The sequence below is a fragment of the Canis lupus genome, chromosome 16, assembly GCF_048164855.1.
Source record: "Canis lupus baileyi chromosome 16, mCanLup2.hap1, whole genome shotgun sequence".
Lineage (NCBI taxonomy): Eukaryota > Metazoa > Chordata > Mammalia > Carnivora > Canidae > Canis > Canis lupus.
This window is the reverse complement of record NC_132853.1, coordinates 22,998,562-23,018,134: the sequence shown is the minus strand read 5'-3', so window position 1 is coordinate 23,018,134 and position 19,573 is coordinate 22,998,562. Positions and strand designations below refer to the sequence as shown.

The window sequence follows — 19,573 nt, the reverse complement described above, 5'->3', positions numbered from 1 at the left end:
GTAAGTGAGACATTTTCCACTTTGTGGCCGAGGGAGGGGTGGCTCTCAGTGCAGCAGAGACTCTCCAATGTCCCTATGGGTTTCTTGGTCCAGCCGACCTGACCTTGAGCCCACAGAGAAGATGATGACAGGCAAGTCAAAGATGCAAAAGCTCTTCAGCTCCATAAAATACCGGAGTGAGGGTGAAAGTGCCGACATTTCAGGGAACTCCACAATAGAATAACACAATTAGGACAGAAGCATTCTTCTTCCCTCCTTTGCCCACAGGTCAGTGTGGGAAGCTGGCGTTGGTGGTCGGGCCCTCCCTGAGGAGTGGCAATTGCCAGGTGCACCACTCAGGAGGCCTATAAAACTCTGCTTGTCTGAAGGTACTTAAATTTGCCTGCCAAGAATCACCTAGTCTGATTGTTAAACTTCCAGATTCCCTGCGTCCCACCTCCATACCCACTCAACCCTAGGGCAGGTGCCTGAGAATCTATAATTTGGAGACTAGTTGGGAAGCTTTGTATTGAATGTTGAAATGCATGCGGCCAGTGCTTGGATGACAGGAAGAACACCCACCAAGATTGCTTTGCAGGAATGACCACAGTTTCCATCGAGCTGAGCTTTAAGGCACTCATGTGCTTGTGTGGGTTTCAGAGTCAGATGTGACAAGGTTCAAATAAGGATTCAAGCATCCAAATGTAATCTGGACAAGTTAACTGATTTTTCTTATATCAAATGGAAAAAAAATAACATTATATCCCTCAGATGGTTGTAAAGAGTAAATGCTTTGTTTCATGGACTTGATACGAACCCAAGTGTCAACAAACAGTAAGTAGTAAATCACTACTAAATTCTCAGAGCCTTGCATATAGGCAAACTGTGTTTAGAAGTTGTTTTATTTTCAAAAGAAATATTTTATTTATTTATTCATGAGAGATACACACAGAGAGAGGCGGAGACAGAACAGGCTTGCTGCAGGGAGCCCAATGCGGGACTCAATCCCAGGACCCTGGGATCATGACTTGAGCTAAAGGTAGACGTTCAACCACGGAGCCACCCAGGTACCCCTAGAAGTTATTTTATAAACAATGTTACTTAACCCTTCTGAAGCTTCCTTCCTTCCTAGGGATAAGGAGGTACTATGAAATGCTTATTCACACAAGGTTTGGCACAACACTGATCCTTTGTGAACAGTGGTTATTAAGACATTAAGATGTCTTGGTTTTTCTCTGGACTCTGCTGGGTTTTTCTCAGTGGATGCTTTTCAAGTATGATTTTTTAAGAGGCTGTATGTCTCTCAGCTAATTTGTGGGTTTTAATACTTTTCTGAGACCAGATAATTACCCGCTCTGTTCCACATGTAGGCAATGCCATGAAGTGATAATGTTGGTCAGATTTGGTACAAATTGGATTTGGGGGGCAAGCTATAATACTACTAATTGCTATGACAGTCCACCATGAATAGTAAGCCAATAGTCCGTGATAATAAGAGAGGGAAAATGGGAGGCTAGTAGTTCCTGAACCTTGTTGACCATACAACCCCTGGGCCTCTTAAAAATACTACTGACTCATTATTTGACTCTGTGTATCTGGAGGAGGAGCCCTAGAATGTGCATTAAAAAAAAAAAAGTGTTATGAAAGGTTCTGATGAGCAGCGAAGATTGAGAATTAATGACATCTCAAACCCAATTCCCTCTAGTGCACACCTTTTCTCATGGCTAAAAATGATTGCTAAATCTATATTGTAGTGTTCTTGCAATCTCTAACGATGGGCACCCAAAAGAAACCAAACAAGAGCTCAACGGAACTGTGACTTGTATGAACTGTGGAAGCAAGTTGCAGATTAAAGTGATAAATAGAAGAAATGTAATCAGAAACCATTGCAACTCCATTAGAAGCCAAAGCAATAAAAGGAAATTCAGCAAAAGTTTAATTGGCCTTAACTACAACTGTTGAAATGATAGAAGCTACTAGAAAAATTAAGTGAGAAAGTCAGTGAGATGCACTGTTTAATTCCCTATCTGGCTTGAGCATTGCTTTTCTTTATTTCATGAAACATATCTTGAGTAACTCAGGCTTACTTCACAAAATAATAATTCCTCTCTCCCTCTCTATCTTTTTCCTCTCCAATTCCACTTCCCTGAGTTTCCTCCTTAATTAACAGTTGGTGTGTAACCCAAATAGGCTTTTCTGTGGCATCATTTTCCTCGTGATAAACAATTCCTTTAGAGTCAAACCAGAACTAACTAGCCTTTCCTTTCACCTACTTATTTAAAATGGTGAATTTCCATTAATAGATGTGAAACAGCTTTCTTTTCTTTCTTCTTGAGATGGGGAAGGCAGGCATTAAGAGGTGAGAACATTCTTCTTCTCCTTCTTTAATAACCAACTCCCAAATTTTATGCTCATTTTCCAGACTTCTATCAGTTTCTTGACTTAGGTAACATTAGCAAGAAAATCTTTTTGGTAAATTGAGCAGTTGAAAACTCAGCTGGACCCTGGCATCATCGCCTGAGCCAAAGGCAGACACTCAACCACTGAGCCATTCAGGCATCCCTGAGGAATCTTCTTATTACTGAAGATTCAAGTAAAGATGTCAAGACTCAGATGTCTTTATTTTTTTTATTTTTTATTTTTTTTTCAGATGTCTTTTTAAAAAAATATTTTATTCATTTATTCATGAGAGACACGGAGGGAGAGGCAGAGACATAGGCAGAGACATAGGCAGAGGGAGAAGCAGGCTCCCTTCAGGGAGACGGACGCGGGATTCCATCCCAGGACCCCGGGATCACGACCTGAGCCGAAGGCAGTTGCTCAACCACTGAGCCACCCAAGTGCCCCAAAGTGAGAACATTCCAATTTAATTTTCTGGGAAATTGAAACCTAAAAGACAGGAGCACATCTAGCCTAATTTTCCAAGAAATTGAAACTTTAAAAAGGAGAGAATATTCTAGTTTCGTTTTCCAAAGCAATCAAAACTGAGCACTCCTCCTGGAGGCGTACTTTTGTCCTGGGGGCTCAGATTTACTATCCATTTCTCTTCTTCTCCCTTGTCAAGTTGCAGACACCCATACAGATCCAGGATGTCCAGGAGCTTTCTCTTCAACACCCCTACCCTGAGAAATTTTTTTTTTTTTTAAGATTTCACCTTTCTATTCATGAGAAACACAGAGAAAGGCAGAGACATAGGCAGAGGGAGAAGCAGGCTCCCTGCAGGGAGCCCGATGTGGGACTTGATCCCAGGACCTGAGCACGGAACTGATCATCATCACCTGAGCCAAAGGCAGACACTCAACCACTGAGCCATTCAGGCATCCCTGAGGAATCTTCTTATTACTGAGGTAAGTACAAACTGCCTGAAGAGATCCGAGCCATGCCTTTTCCACAGAAAGAATGGGCACTAAAAAGGACCACAGAACTCTGAGATGAAAATCCAAGGGTACCTGAGTGGCTCAGTCAGTTAAGCAACTGATCTTGATTTCAGCTCAGGTCATGATCTCAGGGTCGTGGGATCAAACCCTGCTTTGGGCTCCACACTGAGCATGGAACGGGCTTAGGATTCTCCCTCTCCCTCTGCTCTGCCCACCCCCACCTCCACTGCTCACATTCCCTCTTGTTCTTACAGACCCTTTAAGATATATCCACTTTAGGCAAGAGAGGCGGCAGGGGACATGTTAAGGTTACACTTTTCCTGAATTAGCCAAACAGACCATGAGGAGAACTGAGACTCACCTTTCAGTCGAGGCCAGGGCTGCAGGATGCAGGATGCCGGACAATCTGGCAGAGGTCTGAGACAGGCAGGGGTGTAGAGGGTGACAGAGCAGACTTAGCAAAGAACAAATACATTTGGCTATTTTATTCACCAACATTAATTAAACACACTGGAAAGTGAACTTGCCCAACTTTAACAAATTCTTTCTTTACATCCTTTTGGAGATGGGACACAAATGAATATATAATTATGAATACTTCAGCAGGTGGAGAGTAAAGAAAGATTTCCTCTGTAAGAGGAACACAATCATCTGTACCAACAGATACTTATTTCACCAGAGAGAGGTAACACCTACATATATTCTGGATGTTTTCTCTAGACATCAATCAATATCCTCACTTTTACGACACAAATATGCTTTTATTACCTTAGCCATAAATGTAAGATGAATTTTAGACCCAAATTAAGTGAACTGTTTCAGTATGTGTGTGAACAATAAACTGCTGGAGACCAGAATCAGAGCAGTGAAGTGAGGGAAAGAAAGAAATCAGAGGAGGTTATCTAATACTGCTTGTAATACTGGGCAGGCCATAAATGTTCTGACTTGAGTCTTCATCTGTGAAGTACAAGGTAATACAGCATGATGCTGGGGAGCAGAGCCAGGCCTAAAGATGTGGGTCTCCTCCCTCCTGTGTCTGTTGTTTGTTTCTTTGTGGATTGTAATTTTCTGGCTCCCTCATAACCCTACTTCCCTTCACCATGGACTCCTCACCTCATCATCTCCAAACCACCCACACTCATTCAGATAATACGAACACTTGCCCTAGTTCCCACACCCCAACTCACTTGTGTGGCCCTGCCACCAGGGCCCAGCAGTGTGTGTGTGTGTGTGTGTGTGTGTGTGTGTGTAGACTGATGTTGCCTCAAGTCTTTTTCTTTTCTTTTTTTTTTTTAAAGACCTTATTTATTTATTCATGAGAGAGAGAAAGAGAGAGAGAGAGAGAGAGAGAGAGAGAGGCTCCATGCAGGAAGTCTGTTGTGGGACTTCATCCCGGGACTCCAGGATCACACCCTGAGCCAAAGGCAGGCGCTAAACCGCTGAGCCACCCAGGGATGCCCTGCCTCAAGTCTTTTTCAAATTAAAAACCAAACCAAACCAAAACCTTCCTGTTAATATTCTAAAATAATGCTTCTCTAGAACACTTTTTGAGTGAATATTATAAAACAGATTTTTGTATTTGAGATTATTTTGACTTTCTATTAATTGTTCATGTGATACTTTATATTAATTAATGGCTTTCTGGTACAATCTTGTATCCTGGGATAAGCCCCATTTTGGGCTGGTGTGGTGTATGTGTAATAATAGCAAGGAAAATGAACTTATATAAGTACAAAGATAAATGACAAAAATTTCTTTCCTTACCCCAGATTTTTGTTATCCCTTTGCCCCAAATTAATAGCTGTTGGCATTTTGCCATAGTTACTTCAAGCCTTTTTAAAATTCAATAAACAAAATATTGTAGATAAATTTGTTTCTTTTTGCCTTTCATCCCCAATTTATTTTTCTCTCCTTTTCTCAGAGGTAACCAATATTCTGAGTTTACTGCATATCTTTACAGCCTTTTTCACATACACTGTTTACACACACCTATCCAGGAACAACGTGTAACATTGTTGTATGTGCATGTTTAGCTGATTAAGATGGTATAATTCTATATATATGCTTCTGCAACTTGATTTTTTAACTTTTTTTGTTTGTTTCTCACATCTATGTCAATGCGTGTGTTATAGTTTATTCTTTTAAAGTTATTCCTAATATTCCCTCCAATAAATATTAGGATATTTTATTTCTTCATTCCATTATTGATGGACAGTTAAGCTATTTCCAATATTTGGTGTTCCAAAAAGTACTAAAATGACTGTTCTTGTCTCCTTGTGCACATTATTGACATACTTGGATTTTGTTTTTTTTTTTTTTACTAAAGTACAAGCCAAAATGTGGAATTGATGGGTAAAGGTTATGTACATTTCCAGTTTTACTATAAACTATAAAATTTTCTCCACATTGTTGCACCATTTTATACTGCTACCAATAACAAATCAGAGTTCCAATTTTCCTACATTTGGTCAAGACTTCATGTTGTCAGGCTTACAAAATGTCTGCCAATCTGAAGGGAATGAAATGATAACTCTGCAGTTTTCCTTTACATTTCTCCAATTACTCCGAAGCTGAGTATCTTCTCTTATATTTGTTGGCCAGTTGTGTTTCTTCATCAATTCTGTTAAATTATTTTTGCATATTCCTATTTGTTTGTTTTAATCTTTTTATTTGTTTTCTATTTGTTAATCTTTTAAACAAAAAGATTTAAATCCTATTTGTTAATCTTTTTATTTGTTTTCTTTGTATATTCTTTTTTTTTATTCTTTGTATATTCTGATGCTAATATGGTCATTTATGTGTTGCATATATATCCTTTCAACCTATACTTGCCTTTTTAAGAAAACTTTTTATTTTGGGGGCGCCTGAGTGGCTCAGTTGGTTAAGTGTCCAACTCTTGATTTTGGCTCAGGTGATGATCTCAAGAGTCCTGGGATTGAGGCTTACATCAGGCTCATGCCAACATGGACCCTGCTTGAGATTCTCTCTCCCTCTCCCTCTGAACCACGCCCCCCCCCCCATGTCCCCTGGCTCACATGCAAGCATGAGCTGTTTCGCTCTCTCTCTCTCTCTCTCTCTCTCTCTAAAACAAGATCTTTTTATTTAGAAATAATTATATATTCACAGGAAGTTTCAAAGTTCTTGGAGAGAGGTCCTGTGTACCATTTTAGTTTCTTCCAATGGCTACATCTTATGTAATTATAGTATATCAAAACCAGGAAATTGATATTGGTACAATGGTACAGTTTTATTGTAAATTTGTATACCTACCACCCTAATCAAGAATAATTCCATTATAGGGCAGCCCGGGTGGCTCAGCGGTTTAGCGCTGCCTTCAGCCCAGGGCGTGATCCTAGAGACCTGGGATCGAGTCCCATGTCGGGTTCCCTGCATGGAGCCTGCTTCTCCCTCTGTCTCTCTCTCTCTCATGAATAAATAAAAAAAAAAATTTTTTTAAAAGAACAATTCCATCACAAAGATCTCCATTATGCTACTCCTTTACAGTTATATACATGCATTCCCCTCCACCACCATCCCTAACCTCTGGCAACTAATCTTTATTTTATCTCTATAATTTTGTAACTTCAAGAATGTTATATAAATGGAATCATAAAGTATATGACCTTTTTTTTTTTAGTATATGACTTTTTGAAATTGGCTGTTCTCACTCAGCATAATGCCTTTAGGATTTATCCAGTTGTTGTGTCTATTGATAGTTTGTTCCTTTTTATTTCTGAGTGGTATTTCATGCTATGGATGGACCAGAGTTTATTGAGGGGCACTTTGGTTGCTTCCAGTTTGGAGCTATTACAGATAAAGCTGCTATAAATAATTATGTACAGGTTTTGAGTGGACATAGATTTTCATTTCTTGAAATAAATGCCTGGGAGCACAATTGCTAGGTCCTGTGGTAAGTGCATATTTCTTTTTTTAAGAAACTTTTCCAGAATGCCTATACCATTTCATATTCCCATGAGTAAGCTATGAGAGATCCAGTTTCTCTGTATCTTTACTAGCATTTGGTGTTGTTGCTATTTATTTTACTATAGCAAAATCTAACCAGGGCCCTAATTTGCATTTCCCAATGGCTAGTGATACTGAATGTTTTTTCATGTGCTTATTTGCTGTGTATATCTTCTTTGATGAATGTCTCTTGTTCATTTTTTTTTAAGATTTTATTTATTCATGAGAGACACAGAGAGAGAGAGAGGCAGAGACATAGGCAGAAGAATAAGCAGGCTCCATGCAGGAAGCCTGATGTGGGACTTGATGCCGGGTCTCCAGGATCAGGCCCTAGGCCAAAGGCAGACGCTTAACCACGTCCCTCATGTTCATTTTCTAACTGGATTTTCAAAACTTAATACTTTATTTTTCAAGGTAGTTCTAGCTTTACAGGAAAATTGAGCACAAAATACAAATATATACTTCCTTACTCCCCTTCTAGTTTTCCCTATTTATGAATATCTTTCCTTAGTGTAGAATTTATAATAATTGATGAACCAATATTGATTCATTCTTATTAATTAAAGTCCATAGTTAAAGTCCATATTAGAGCCCACTTTTGTGTTGTACATTCTGTGGGTTTTTGACAAACGTGTAATAATATGTATGCTCCATTACAGTATCATGCAGAACAGTTGCACTGTCCTAAAAATCCCTGGCTCCACCTATTCTCCCTACCACAGTCCCTCCTTCCGAACTGTGGACAACCACTGATCTTTTTACTGTCTTTTCCAGGATGTCATATAGATGGAATCATACAGTATTTAGCTTTTTCAGAGTGTATTTCTATCCCCTTTAAATATTTCCATGCCTGGGACACTTGAGTGGCTTAGTAGTTGAGGGTCTGCCTTTGGCACAGGGTGTGATCCTGGAGTCCGGGGATCGAGTCCCACATTGGGATCCCTGCCTGGAGCCTGCTTCTCCTCTCTCTTCCTGTGTCTCTGCCTCTCTCTGTATGTCTCTTATGAATAAATAAATAAAATCTCATAAATAAATAAATAAATAAATAAATAAATAAATAAATATCTCCATGTTTAATCAGATCAAAGTGAGGGGGTGCCTTGAGACTTGATAGACTGAGCTTTCTTATACGTTAATAAACTGATAAATGCAATGAGGAATCCTGGGGAAAGCCATGCCCCAGTTGGGACCCCAATATATCTGATGCTGAAGTAATATAGTTCAAAAAGCTGTTTGCTCCTTGTGAGGTGGTGAGGATATGCTAAGGATAATTAAGAGAAGTAGCTGCCTTTGAAAAATAGCCTATCTTCAGAAGGTATTAGAAAATAAATGCACGAATGCCTCTCAAATCCTATGGTTATATTGATCAGTTTCAACATACAACCAAGGGCTCATATAAATCTAATAGAGGGGACTCTAAGATTTTCAGGAAAAAAAATAAGAAAATAAGCCAAAATCTCTAATCCTTTAAATGTGTCAACACTTTAAGAAATACCCTCCACGCATAGAGAAGAAAATACTAGCTCAGTGGGTCACCCTATAAACATGACTCTGAAACTTGCATAAACACATTAAATTCATTAACAAATTTAATTTTCAGACAAGTTTTGTTTTCTGCTTGAAAAAAAGTTAAAATTGAGAAACAAAATATTTAAAGGTAAATACTACATTCAATAGATAAACATGAAAATTAATGTAGAAACAAGAAATAAAATTTAAACAATATTCTATCTTTTCTTTTTTTTAAAGATTTTATTTCTTTATTCATGAGACACAGAAAGAGAGACAGGCAGAGGGAGAAGCGGACTCCATGAGGAAGCAGGAGGTAGCACTCGATCCCAGGACTCCAGGATCACACCCTGGGCCGAAGACAGGCGCTCAACCGCTGAGACACCGAGGTGTCCTATATTCTATCTTTCTAATATAAATCATTTCTCTCTAAAAACTTTTGAATTGAGAAACAGGAAAATCTGACTTCAAAAGTATGGGCTTATTGCTGATAAGGAAACAATCTATTTAAATTAACTTTAGGCCAGAAATTAGTGGTACTTTAAAAGTTTAGGAATCTCAGGCCCCTGGGTATCTTAGTTAGTTAAGCATCTACCTTCGCTCAGGTCATGATCCCAGGTACCTGAAATCAAGTCTCACCTCAGGTTCTGTCTTCTTGGGGGTCAGGAGGTGAATAAAATCTTTAAATAAAATAAAAATTTAAGAATCCTTTCTTTACTAATACTTCTCCCCCCCCCCAACCCTCAATACAGAACTTTATTAGGGGCAGGGTGGTAAGAGAAGGTCCCTGTGTTGAACAGATTACATCATAGAGCCCTGGAGCCTGGAGAGGATGGCGCAGGGGAGTTAAGGGAGCTTTTTGGAGGGGTCCTGGCTGTTGTGCCCAAGATTGCAAATCCGAGAAACCACCAAGGACCCAACACCAATGCAAGCGCACGAGGGTTTATTAGCAAGCTCGAGCTTGGGTCCAAGTATACCCATACAGTGGAGCAGGGACTTGGACCTGGAAGTGGGTTACAGCTGGGTTTTTTATAGGTTGGTCTAGGGGATTTTCAGAAGGGGTGGAAGAATTTCTCCAAGTTCTGTTTACATTCTGATGTGGCGCTTTCAAGGGCATTGAGCTCTGTTCTCATTCTAGTATGGGACTTTCTACCACTGGTGTGGGCTCTGTTGTCTTTCTGATACGGTTGTCTCTGCCCAGGGCAATTCTGAGCTCTGTTGTCTTTCTGATATGGGATTCTTTCTGCAGTTTTTCCTATAAAGTTCAGCTCTTATTCACAGGGGCCTAAGATGGCTGTACTTGTGCTAATGCTAAACCTGCGGTGGAATGGCCTTGATTTTTCTCCGCCTCCACACCGGCTAGGTGGAGGTCACCTGTCACGGTGGAGGTCAAGGGAACCAGGGTCTCAGAAGCCGCCAAGCCCGTGGTCTGGGGAAAGTCGTCGCGTTCTTTCTCGGGGACAGCGGCCGGTATGGGACCTAGGGGGTGACTAGTTTCTTGGGTGGCATCAGAGCTGGTGCACAGGGACTGCTATCCAGATTGGAGATCCAAACTGGTCTTGGGTTTGGGAGCTTGGAGTTCCGATTGGTTTTGGAGTTAAGACTTAAGCGCTGGTCTTGGGCTGGTGCTCAGGTCTGCGCCTGGGGTCCTCGCCCACCCAGCTGACGTCGGGGGTTCCAGGAGCTGGGGTGCAGGTGTACGAAGTCGCAGCTGCCACCGCGGGGACACTCGCCCACCTCACACGGCCGACAGCGACCGCGTGGCTCCGGGACGTCGGTGACAGAGGACAGCTCAGCACTACCCACAGCCTGCCAGTTGACCCGCGGGGGCGGAGTGCGGCCGCTGCCTGCCCTGCGCTCTCCCTGCGCCGCAACAGGACATAGGCGCTGCCCACGAGGTGGCCCCGGGGTAGTCGACTCTCGGTGCTTTCCCTGCAGCCTCCTCCAGGTCCTCGCAGTGTTCTTGCACCTGCACGTGGCTCATGTGACAATTCGGTCTGCGCGCGGTTTGGGCGGTGTTCTGGATTCCCGTGCAGACTGAGGAACACTACCGTCTGGCTGAAAGTCGGTTTGTTTGCTGTGAAGCCCGGGGCACAAGCCCCGAGGCCCGCAGGTCCCGATCTGTCCTTCTCAGTCCCGAATATCGAAGCTAAATATTCAACCATTTTTACGTGAACCCTCCAACTCTATCTTAACTAATACTTTTAATGGAGACTTAGAGAGCTTTAATACTATTTGGTAAAATAGACACAAGAGAATTAAATTCAGGGCTTTCAATTGAGGCATTTCCCCTTTGTTAACCTCGTTTCTTAAATCGTGGTCTACAAAAGGATCGTATATCCGCTCCTCGATTTTCCATGATGTGAACTAGAGCAAAGAAGTCGTTTTCAAGACTTTTGGGTTGCTCTGGAATTTCCAAAACGACTACACTTGGCTACTAAGTCAGAGGAGCCTAATACCTCCGCTAAATAAAAAGGACGGTTTGTGAATGGACAAAGGAGGGGGAGGAGGGGAGATGAAAAGTAGAAGGTGGGGAGGGGCGGGGAATGAGGCCCCGGAGGGAAGATACAGGACAATGCAGGTGTAGTGGCATTTGTTCCCTAGGGTGGGAGGTAGATTCACGGGGGGCGGTATGCCTTTTTGTACATCTGAAATATTTCATAATAAAAACTAAACGAATCATTCTTAACTTCATTCCCCCAGGGGTGGCCACACGTGGTACCGCCCGGTCTCCTGGGCAACCGGACGCACCTTCAGTGCGCTCGGCCGCACCCCCTCCCCCTGGGGCGGTGCCTGCCACTCCGCGGGTGGGGCGACCGACACCTGCAGAGGACGCGCTCCGCGCCTCCAGGAAGGGGCGCGGCTCAGGGGGCGCGTGTTTCTCCGCGGGGAATGGAAACGCGCTCCCGGCCGGGCAGCGGACAGGCCCGCCCGGGGAAGGTGGAGAAGGTGCGCGGGCACCAACCTCGGCAGCAGGGCGCGCCCCGGCAGGGCTGCGGCTCCCGCGCGCCGGCGCCAGCCCGGGTGCAGCCACGGCTGGCGCGGCTCCCGACAGGACTCGTTGCGCCTGGAGGCTCAGGTCCCCCGCGCCAAGCGCGGGGCCTTGGGTGGGGATGTGGGTTTCGGCTCTCGCGGGGCTGGCTGCGCCAGTCTCGGCGGGAAGACCGCAGCTTCGGGGAGAGTTCACCCACAATGAGCCTACAGTCTATTTCTTACAATGCTTTTTTAAAAACAGATGTCTTGAAAAAGAATTTAAAAAATAAAAACAGGGATCCCTGGGTGGCGCAGTGGTTTGGCGCCTGCCTTTGGCCCAGGGCGCGATCCTGGAGACCCGGGATCGAGTCCCACATCGGGCTCCCGGTGCATGGAGCCTGCTTCTCCCTCTGCCTGTGTCTCTGCCTCTCTCTCTCTCATGAATAAATAAATAAAACCTTTAAAAAATAAAAACAGCTGTCTTGAAGTATAATTAACATACATTAAACTGCACATGTTTAAAGCATACAATGTGATGAATTTTGACATAGGTCTAAAGCCTTGGAACCATCATCGTGACTATATTTAAGTTAAGAAGCGTATCAGGGCTGGCTAGCGGAAGGAGAATGAGGCACCAGTCACCACTATAAAATTTAAGGACGCACTCTTCCTCTCCACGACACCTCCCCTTCCCCCAAAAAACTTTTCAGTAATTAAGATAAATACTATCTTTAAAAAATCAAAATTAATGCAAAACTCCACAATGAACAAAATATCAAAATCTGAACACCAGGGTGCCACCCGTCAGTTGCACAACACTGCCTCACTCCCCCCAACCTAGTCCTGGCCGCATGCGAGTTTGAGTTCGCTCCCTCTTCCACCTCGCTCCCTCTCTGTGGCCTAAATCAGGTGACTGTGAATTGTCTGCTTCTCAATTCTCCTTAATCTGTGGGTCTTCTGCATTTCAGTGTCTTAACATTGTTCTTTGTTGTTCTTCAAGATTGTTTGGCTATTCTTGCCTTATTGCACTGAGGTCTCTGGTACAGTGTTGAATAGAAGTAAAAATAAAGAGCACCCTTCTCTTATTCCAAAACCCTAGAGGAGAGGTTTCAATATTTCCTTATTGGGTGTGATTTTTAATGGGTCTTATTTTGTAAGTCATCTTTATCAGATTCAGGAAAGTGTTCTTTACTTTATTCTCCAAAAGATTTGTGTAAGGTTGGTGCTCTTTCTTGAATACTGCTTAGAGTAAATTTTCCAAGTAAAAGACAAACATTATTGAACCAAATAAAAAACTATATGGACACCCAGCTAAAAACTACATTGCTGTACTACTAAGCCATTAGATATGGCTTGTTCCCAAGATCTGGCCAGTGGGATGTGATTAGAAATTATGTGTGTAATTTTTGTATTGTGTCCTTAAAAAGAAAGTGAAACCCCACCTTCTCTCTTTTCTGCTAGCTGAACTGTGGACAAGACTCCAGAAGCTGGTCAGGCATCCTGGGGCACAGTGTGGTAAATTGTAATATTTTCAACATGGTTGGTGTCCCTGCTGAGAAGTAGATCATATTCTGTGCCCCATTGGTTTCAGGACTGGTAATATGATTTGTTTTGAGCAATGGAATATGAGCAGACATAGTGTGTGTTACCTCTGACACATAGTGTGTGTTTTCTTTTCCTTCTGACACAAGATGGGCAATATTCCACATTCAGCGTGGGTCCCGAAATGAAATAGATAGATAGGTAGATAGATGATAGATAGAAAGATAGATAGATACATAGATACATAGAGAGTCAAATCAATATTTGTTGTTTTAAGTCACTGAGACTTTTAGACTAACTTGTTATCACAACAAAATCTGGCCTGGTCTGACTGATACAGAAATTGGTGCTTAGGGGGAACACTGCAAAACAACAAAACACTAAAATATGCAGCTTTGTTTCCAGGGCCAAGCAATGTACAATGAAAAGGTATTACTGGAGACTGAATAGATGGCAACCTATGTTATGTTGTAGTTAAATATTTGATTAAAAAGTTACCTTTAGGGAACCCTGGGTGGCGCAGCGGTTTAGCGCCTGCCTTTGGCCCAGGACGCGATCCTGGAGGCCCGGGATCGAATCCCACGTCGGGCTCCCGGTGCATGGAGCCTGCTTCTCCCTCTGCCTATGTCTCTGCCTCTCTCTCTCTCTCTCTGTGACTATCATAAAAAAAAAAAAAAAAAAGTTACCTTTAATACGTTGGAATGAAGGTAATGTGTTAAGTGAGCCTGTGGATTTTGAGTAAGCGATCAGGAAACAGGTGTTAGTAATTCACCTTGGTTGCCATTTGATAAGGTAATACAGAAGGGAAAAAAAACTGATGTGCTTGGAAAAGCATTTATTTGTTTACAAGAAAGAAGGAAAGATAATAGAGAGTATAGACACTTTTGGACTTTTCAGGGCAGAAAGTTGCAAATATGTCTTATCTCCAACTAATAAAAGAAATCTAAGAAAGTCTTGTGGTGACAATGACTGATTCAAACTTAGCCTCTTAGCAGAGATACAGTTAATGAAGTGGCCATTAAGCCTCTGATTGAAACCTCTGAATCAATTAAGTTGGCAGCAAATAAATCCTTTAAGTGGACAATATGGTTCAGAGAAAAGAGCCTGAGTGCATGGATATCCTATGGAAGGCTATTAAGCTCAAGGTACATGTAATTAAATCTACAGAGAGAAGTGTAACTCAAAAAGAATTATAGGGGGACACCTGGGTAGCTCAGTGGTTGAGCATTTGCCTTCAGCTCGGGGCATGATCCCGGAGTCCTGGTATCCAGTCCTACATCAGGCTTCCTGCGAGGAGCCTGCTTCTCCCTCTGCCTGTGTCTCTGCCTCTCTTTTTTAGATCCTTTTTTTTTTAAGATTTTTATTTATTTATTCATGAGAGATACACACACAGAGAGAGGCAGAGACACAGGTAGAGGGAGAAGCAGGCTCCACACAGGGAGCCCGATGTGGGACTTGATCCCAGGTCTCCAGGATCAGACCCTGGGCTGAAGGCAGTGCTAAACCGCTGAGCCACCTGGGCTGCCCTTTAGATCCTTTTCATTCAGAGTAAGTCAACTCTTTATAAAAAGAAGTGATTAAATGCAATTTGGTATTTTGGACTGAATCCTAGAATAGCAAAAGGACACTTGTGTTAAAACAGGTGAAGTTCAAATAAAATCTGTACTTTAGTTAATAATAATGTACCAATGCTAATTTTTAATTTTGACAAATGTGCCATGGTTATGTAAGATGTTAATTAACATAAAGTGAAACCGAGTAAAGAGTATATGCAAACTTTCTGTACTATCTTTGCAACTTTTCTGTAAATCTAGAATTATTCCTCCCTTAATGAGCTTTTTAAAAAAAAACTGGGGATGCCTGGGTGGCTCAGCAGTTGAGCGCTTGCCTTCGGCTCAGGGCATGATCCTGGAGTCCTGGGATCGAGTCCCACATCAGGCTTCCTGCAAGGAGACTGCTTCTCCCTCTGCCTGTGTCTCTGCCTCTGTGTGTGTGACTCTCATGAATAAATAAATAAAATCTTTAAAAAAGTATAGGTATGGGCACATGGAGTAAACTGGAGCCAAATAGATTCAAACAACAACAACAAATGTGTTTTTGATAAAAGGTAAATTGCCAAAGAACCATAATCTGGACTGAGAAAACAAAAATTCTGGCTCTTTGTGACTTAAAACAACTCATTAGACCCATTCTGTGGACAAGTGGTATGTTGAGAAAGTTGCTCAGCATCTAAGGAGGACATGGTTCCCAATTCCCTCTTTAAAAGTGGTTGAAGAAGATGATGGGAAAGAAGGAACTCCATGAGGGTAAAAATCAAGAACCAGAGGGAATAATGAATGGAGGAACCACTTACTGGGAGTAAAATTGATCAGGGAACACTCCCCACCCCAGGTAAAAAACCCTTACAATGTCTGCCCAGAGGGACTTGAGAATTTCTGTGACTACTCTGTCCCTCCCATTCTTCCTCTGTCCAAATTGGAGGTGCGGGGACTGAAGTTATCCCATTACTGTTCCACATTGTATCGAGTATAAATGTTTTGTGTGGAGGAAAGATAACTTGTATGTCTAATTCATAAATATCCAAAGGAGTCATATCCAGACCTGATATAAAGACTATTACAAGGGACACCTGGGTGGTTAGTGGTTGAGCGTCTTGCCTTTGGCTCAGGGCGTAATCCCTGAGTCCCAGGATCGAGTCAGGCATCCAGCTCCCCATGGGAAGCCTGCTTCTCCCTCTGCCTATGTCTCTGTCTTGCTTTGTGCGTCTCTCATGAATAAGTAAGTAAAATCTTTTTAAAAAGACTATCACAAGATTTGGACTTTGTCCACGATGGGACATCCCATTGGATGGAATTTTTGAGATGTTTCCTTAAAGTGTTTGTGGGGGTGTATTTTGAATAGGAAAGAAAGGGAAGTGAATCTTTGTGAGCAAATATATATATTTTTGTATTTTTTTTCCAAAATATTTTCTGCCCCTCTCTGGGTTAGTAAATGTAATCATTTACTGCCCCATTGAAAGCAAGCCTGACCATGTGATTTGCTTTGGCCAATTAAATGTGAGTAGAAGTAAAGTGTGCTAAACCTCAAAGAGCCATCATGTGGTTTCTCCTTGCTCTTGTTTCCTTCTACCAGAAGACTGGCAATGTCTCAGATAGGGAGTCTCCTGGCTGCCTGGATCTCCACATGAGAAGGATGTGGAGCTAAGCCAATGTGAGCTCCCAATAGGCATGGAGTATAGTCAAGAAACAAAATGTTTGTTGTAAGCCATTGAGATTTGGGGATTTGTTCTTGCACCACAACCTAGGCTAATTGATTTTGATGTGAAGCATGTTGACTGAGGCAAGCAACAGAAAAGAAGGAATCTTGGATTTTGATGACTTCTCAGAGAAGAGCTAACATCATTTTTCAACTTCTCTATGAGAAATAAGCTTCTAATTTCTTTTCACCATGGTCAGTTTGGGATTTCTCTGAAAGCATCAGAAAAAAAGACATTTTACTACCTAGTGTAAGAGAGACCAAGAAGAGAGGGCCTTGGCTGAGCATGAAAGGAGATGAAGAGAAGGTGACATGTATCTTTGTTCATAATCAGCTATGTTTGCCACACTGTTTCTCTTTCTTATGGCTACAGAGTCTACTATGTCCTCTTATCCCATGCTGCAAGCTGAGTTCTCCAGAAGCAGATGCTGAGATGGAGTTTCAGGTGCAAGATGTTTAGGACAGATTGACACTGCAAAGAAAAGGGGAAGGAAGCAGAATTGGGCAAAGAAAGAAGTCGAACAGTGATGGAGTTCTCAAGGAAACCTCAGCCAACTCAAGCAGGAAGAAGTGGAATGAATTGTGCAACAACAGAGTTGTCTTGCTTTGAGCTGAATGGCGGAGTCTTTATATTGTCACATGTCTCATTCTCCAGTAGCCAGTTGAGAGTTGTGAGTCTAAGAGTGGCTCACGACCAGAGGCAATGCAGCTCGCCTCAGCTGAGTCAAGTTCTGGAGGAGCTTACATTAAGAGGCTACTGACAGCCCTTTCCAAATCTGGGTAGCAAGTCTGTCCTTGAAGGCGGGGTCTGGGTGGTGCATCCCCCTGTTTACCACATCCTATTTTCCTACAACCTCCTTTTATTCTCTTTTGTATAAGGCTGTCATGATCCCATCCCTTCTTATCTATTTCCCGGTTCAAGGCATGGATCACATTTACAACATAGGTTATGTAGTTCTGAAGACTGGGTGAGGTTCCCTTCATACAGTCGTGAATCTACCTGACTCCAAACTACTTGGCACCTGTTTTTACTCTCTCTTGACTCTAGGTTTGACACAAAGAAAGGGAGGGAGGGCTGAACCATTTAGTTCAATTTCTTTTACTTTATGGCAGAGAAAAGTATTCTCCAAACTGTCAGTGTTACTGAGATTTTTAAAGCCCAATTAATTTTGTATGAGCAATGGTGTGTAAATACTGAAAGTTTGATCTATTCTCTAGTTTCCTTCTATTGAGATTTCTGAGAATGCCAGAAATGCATCCACAGTCCACAAACCTCTTCTGGTAGTCTCCTGTCACTTTCTGCTCTGGACCGGTGTGCCAAGACCTCTGCTGGCACATTCTGGATTGACATGACAGCTTTTCCAAGCTTTGCACCCCTCCATGCACCTCTGTATCACATGAAGAAAAATCTCCTTTTATTTCCTAAATTACAAGGAGTATCAGACCCTACTTAGAGCAAAACTTGTAGAGGTTTGCACATAATGAAAGGTGAACATTTAAAATTAGATATTAGATGTCACTGTGACCAGAGTCCTTTGACCACAGATTATCCTGATGGCCTTCTCTCTCCTTGTCCCGGTGCTGCCGCCTCCTGCCATTTTTTCCCTGAAATATTTGAGAATAAATTACAGACATGCTAGTCCTTCACCTCTAATAGGTAGGTGTTTCCTAAAAATAAGGACATTCACAGTACAATAATAAAAATCAGAAGTTAACGCTGATACAATGTAATCATCTAACCTACAGACCTTATTTGAATTTTATCCATAGTCCAATAAATATCTGCATGGCAAAAGAAAAAAATTTCTGGTCTAGGATTTAATCTAGGATTACATGTTCTGTTTAGTTTGCATGTTTTTAAGTCTCCTTTACTCTGGAACCATTCTCCAGACTTTGTCTTTGATGACCTTGTCACTGTCGAAGAGGATAGAGAAGATCTTTCCTAACTAATTTCATGAAACTAGTATAACCTATACTAGTATAACTAGTATAACTCTCCAAGCAATTGGAGAGGTAAAATATGAAAAGACAATTGTAGATCATCATCACTCATATCTAGATGAAAATTTTGGCAAACCAAATCCATCAACATGTAAAATAATACATAATTTAAGCCTACCCAGGATGGCTTAAATTAGGAATTTACCATTGATTCTAGCATTAGAAAATCAGTGTAATTTGTGACAGATTAAAGAATCAAAAGAGAAAAATCATATGATCATCCAAATAGATGATGAAATAGCTTTTGATAAAGTTCGGTACTCCTTCAGTAGACACAAGTGAATTTTCGCCCACATGAATATTATGTCTTTGCAGCTTTAGGTTTATTTGATGTTTTCCTACAAGCAAAATTGTTAACTTTAAATCCATTGTTTATCTGAGGAAGAGATGTACACATATACAAATAAAGCATAAAGTACCCAGAAGGGCTAGTTATTTGGATTTCTTACACAACCATTTAGCTTTTTGTAAGTTCAACATGTAAAATTTAAAGACAAATATGGAGAGACCTATGTGTTTGAAATACAAATGATATATGGATTAGTATGTACCTGGGTATCATTAAACGTGCAATGAACTGACTGTAAGTGACATCTAATTCTATGACTATCAGTGTAATTTATTCAGATTATATTTTTGTAGACAGCAGTGCATGCTATCCTATATCTCTGTGTCCTCTTTAATGCCTAAAACTACTTACAAATTTCATCTGTCTTAAAAAATATATTTCATACTGTCTGTGCTATAGTATCTCCATCGCTGTTCTTTATTTATTATTTTAAAATATATACGTTGTGTTTACTACTTAAATATAATCCTTGGGGGATCCCTTGGTGGCGCAGCGGTTTAGCGCCTGCCTTTAGCCCAGGGCGCGACCCGGGATCAAATCCCACGTCAGGCTCCTGGTGCATGGGGCCTGCTTCTCCCTCTGGCTATGTCTCTGCCTCTCTCTCTCTCTGTGTGTGTGTGACTAT

General features: G+C 41.7%; 1 long non-coding RNA gene across 1 annotated transcript; it reads left to right on the top strand.

Annotated features, from left to right (window-relative positions):
* Positions 1-2,804: 2,804 nt before the first annotated feature.
* Positions 2,805-19,024, top strand: LOC140606316 (uncharacterized). The gene is made up of 2 exons (XR_012008658.1): positions 2,805-3,326; positions 16,972-19,024. It is a non-coding gene; the product is annotated as an uncharacterized lncRNA (long non-coding RNA).
* Positions 19,025-19,573: the final 549 nt, after the last annotated feature.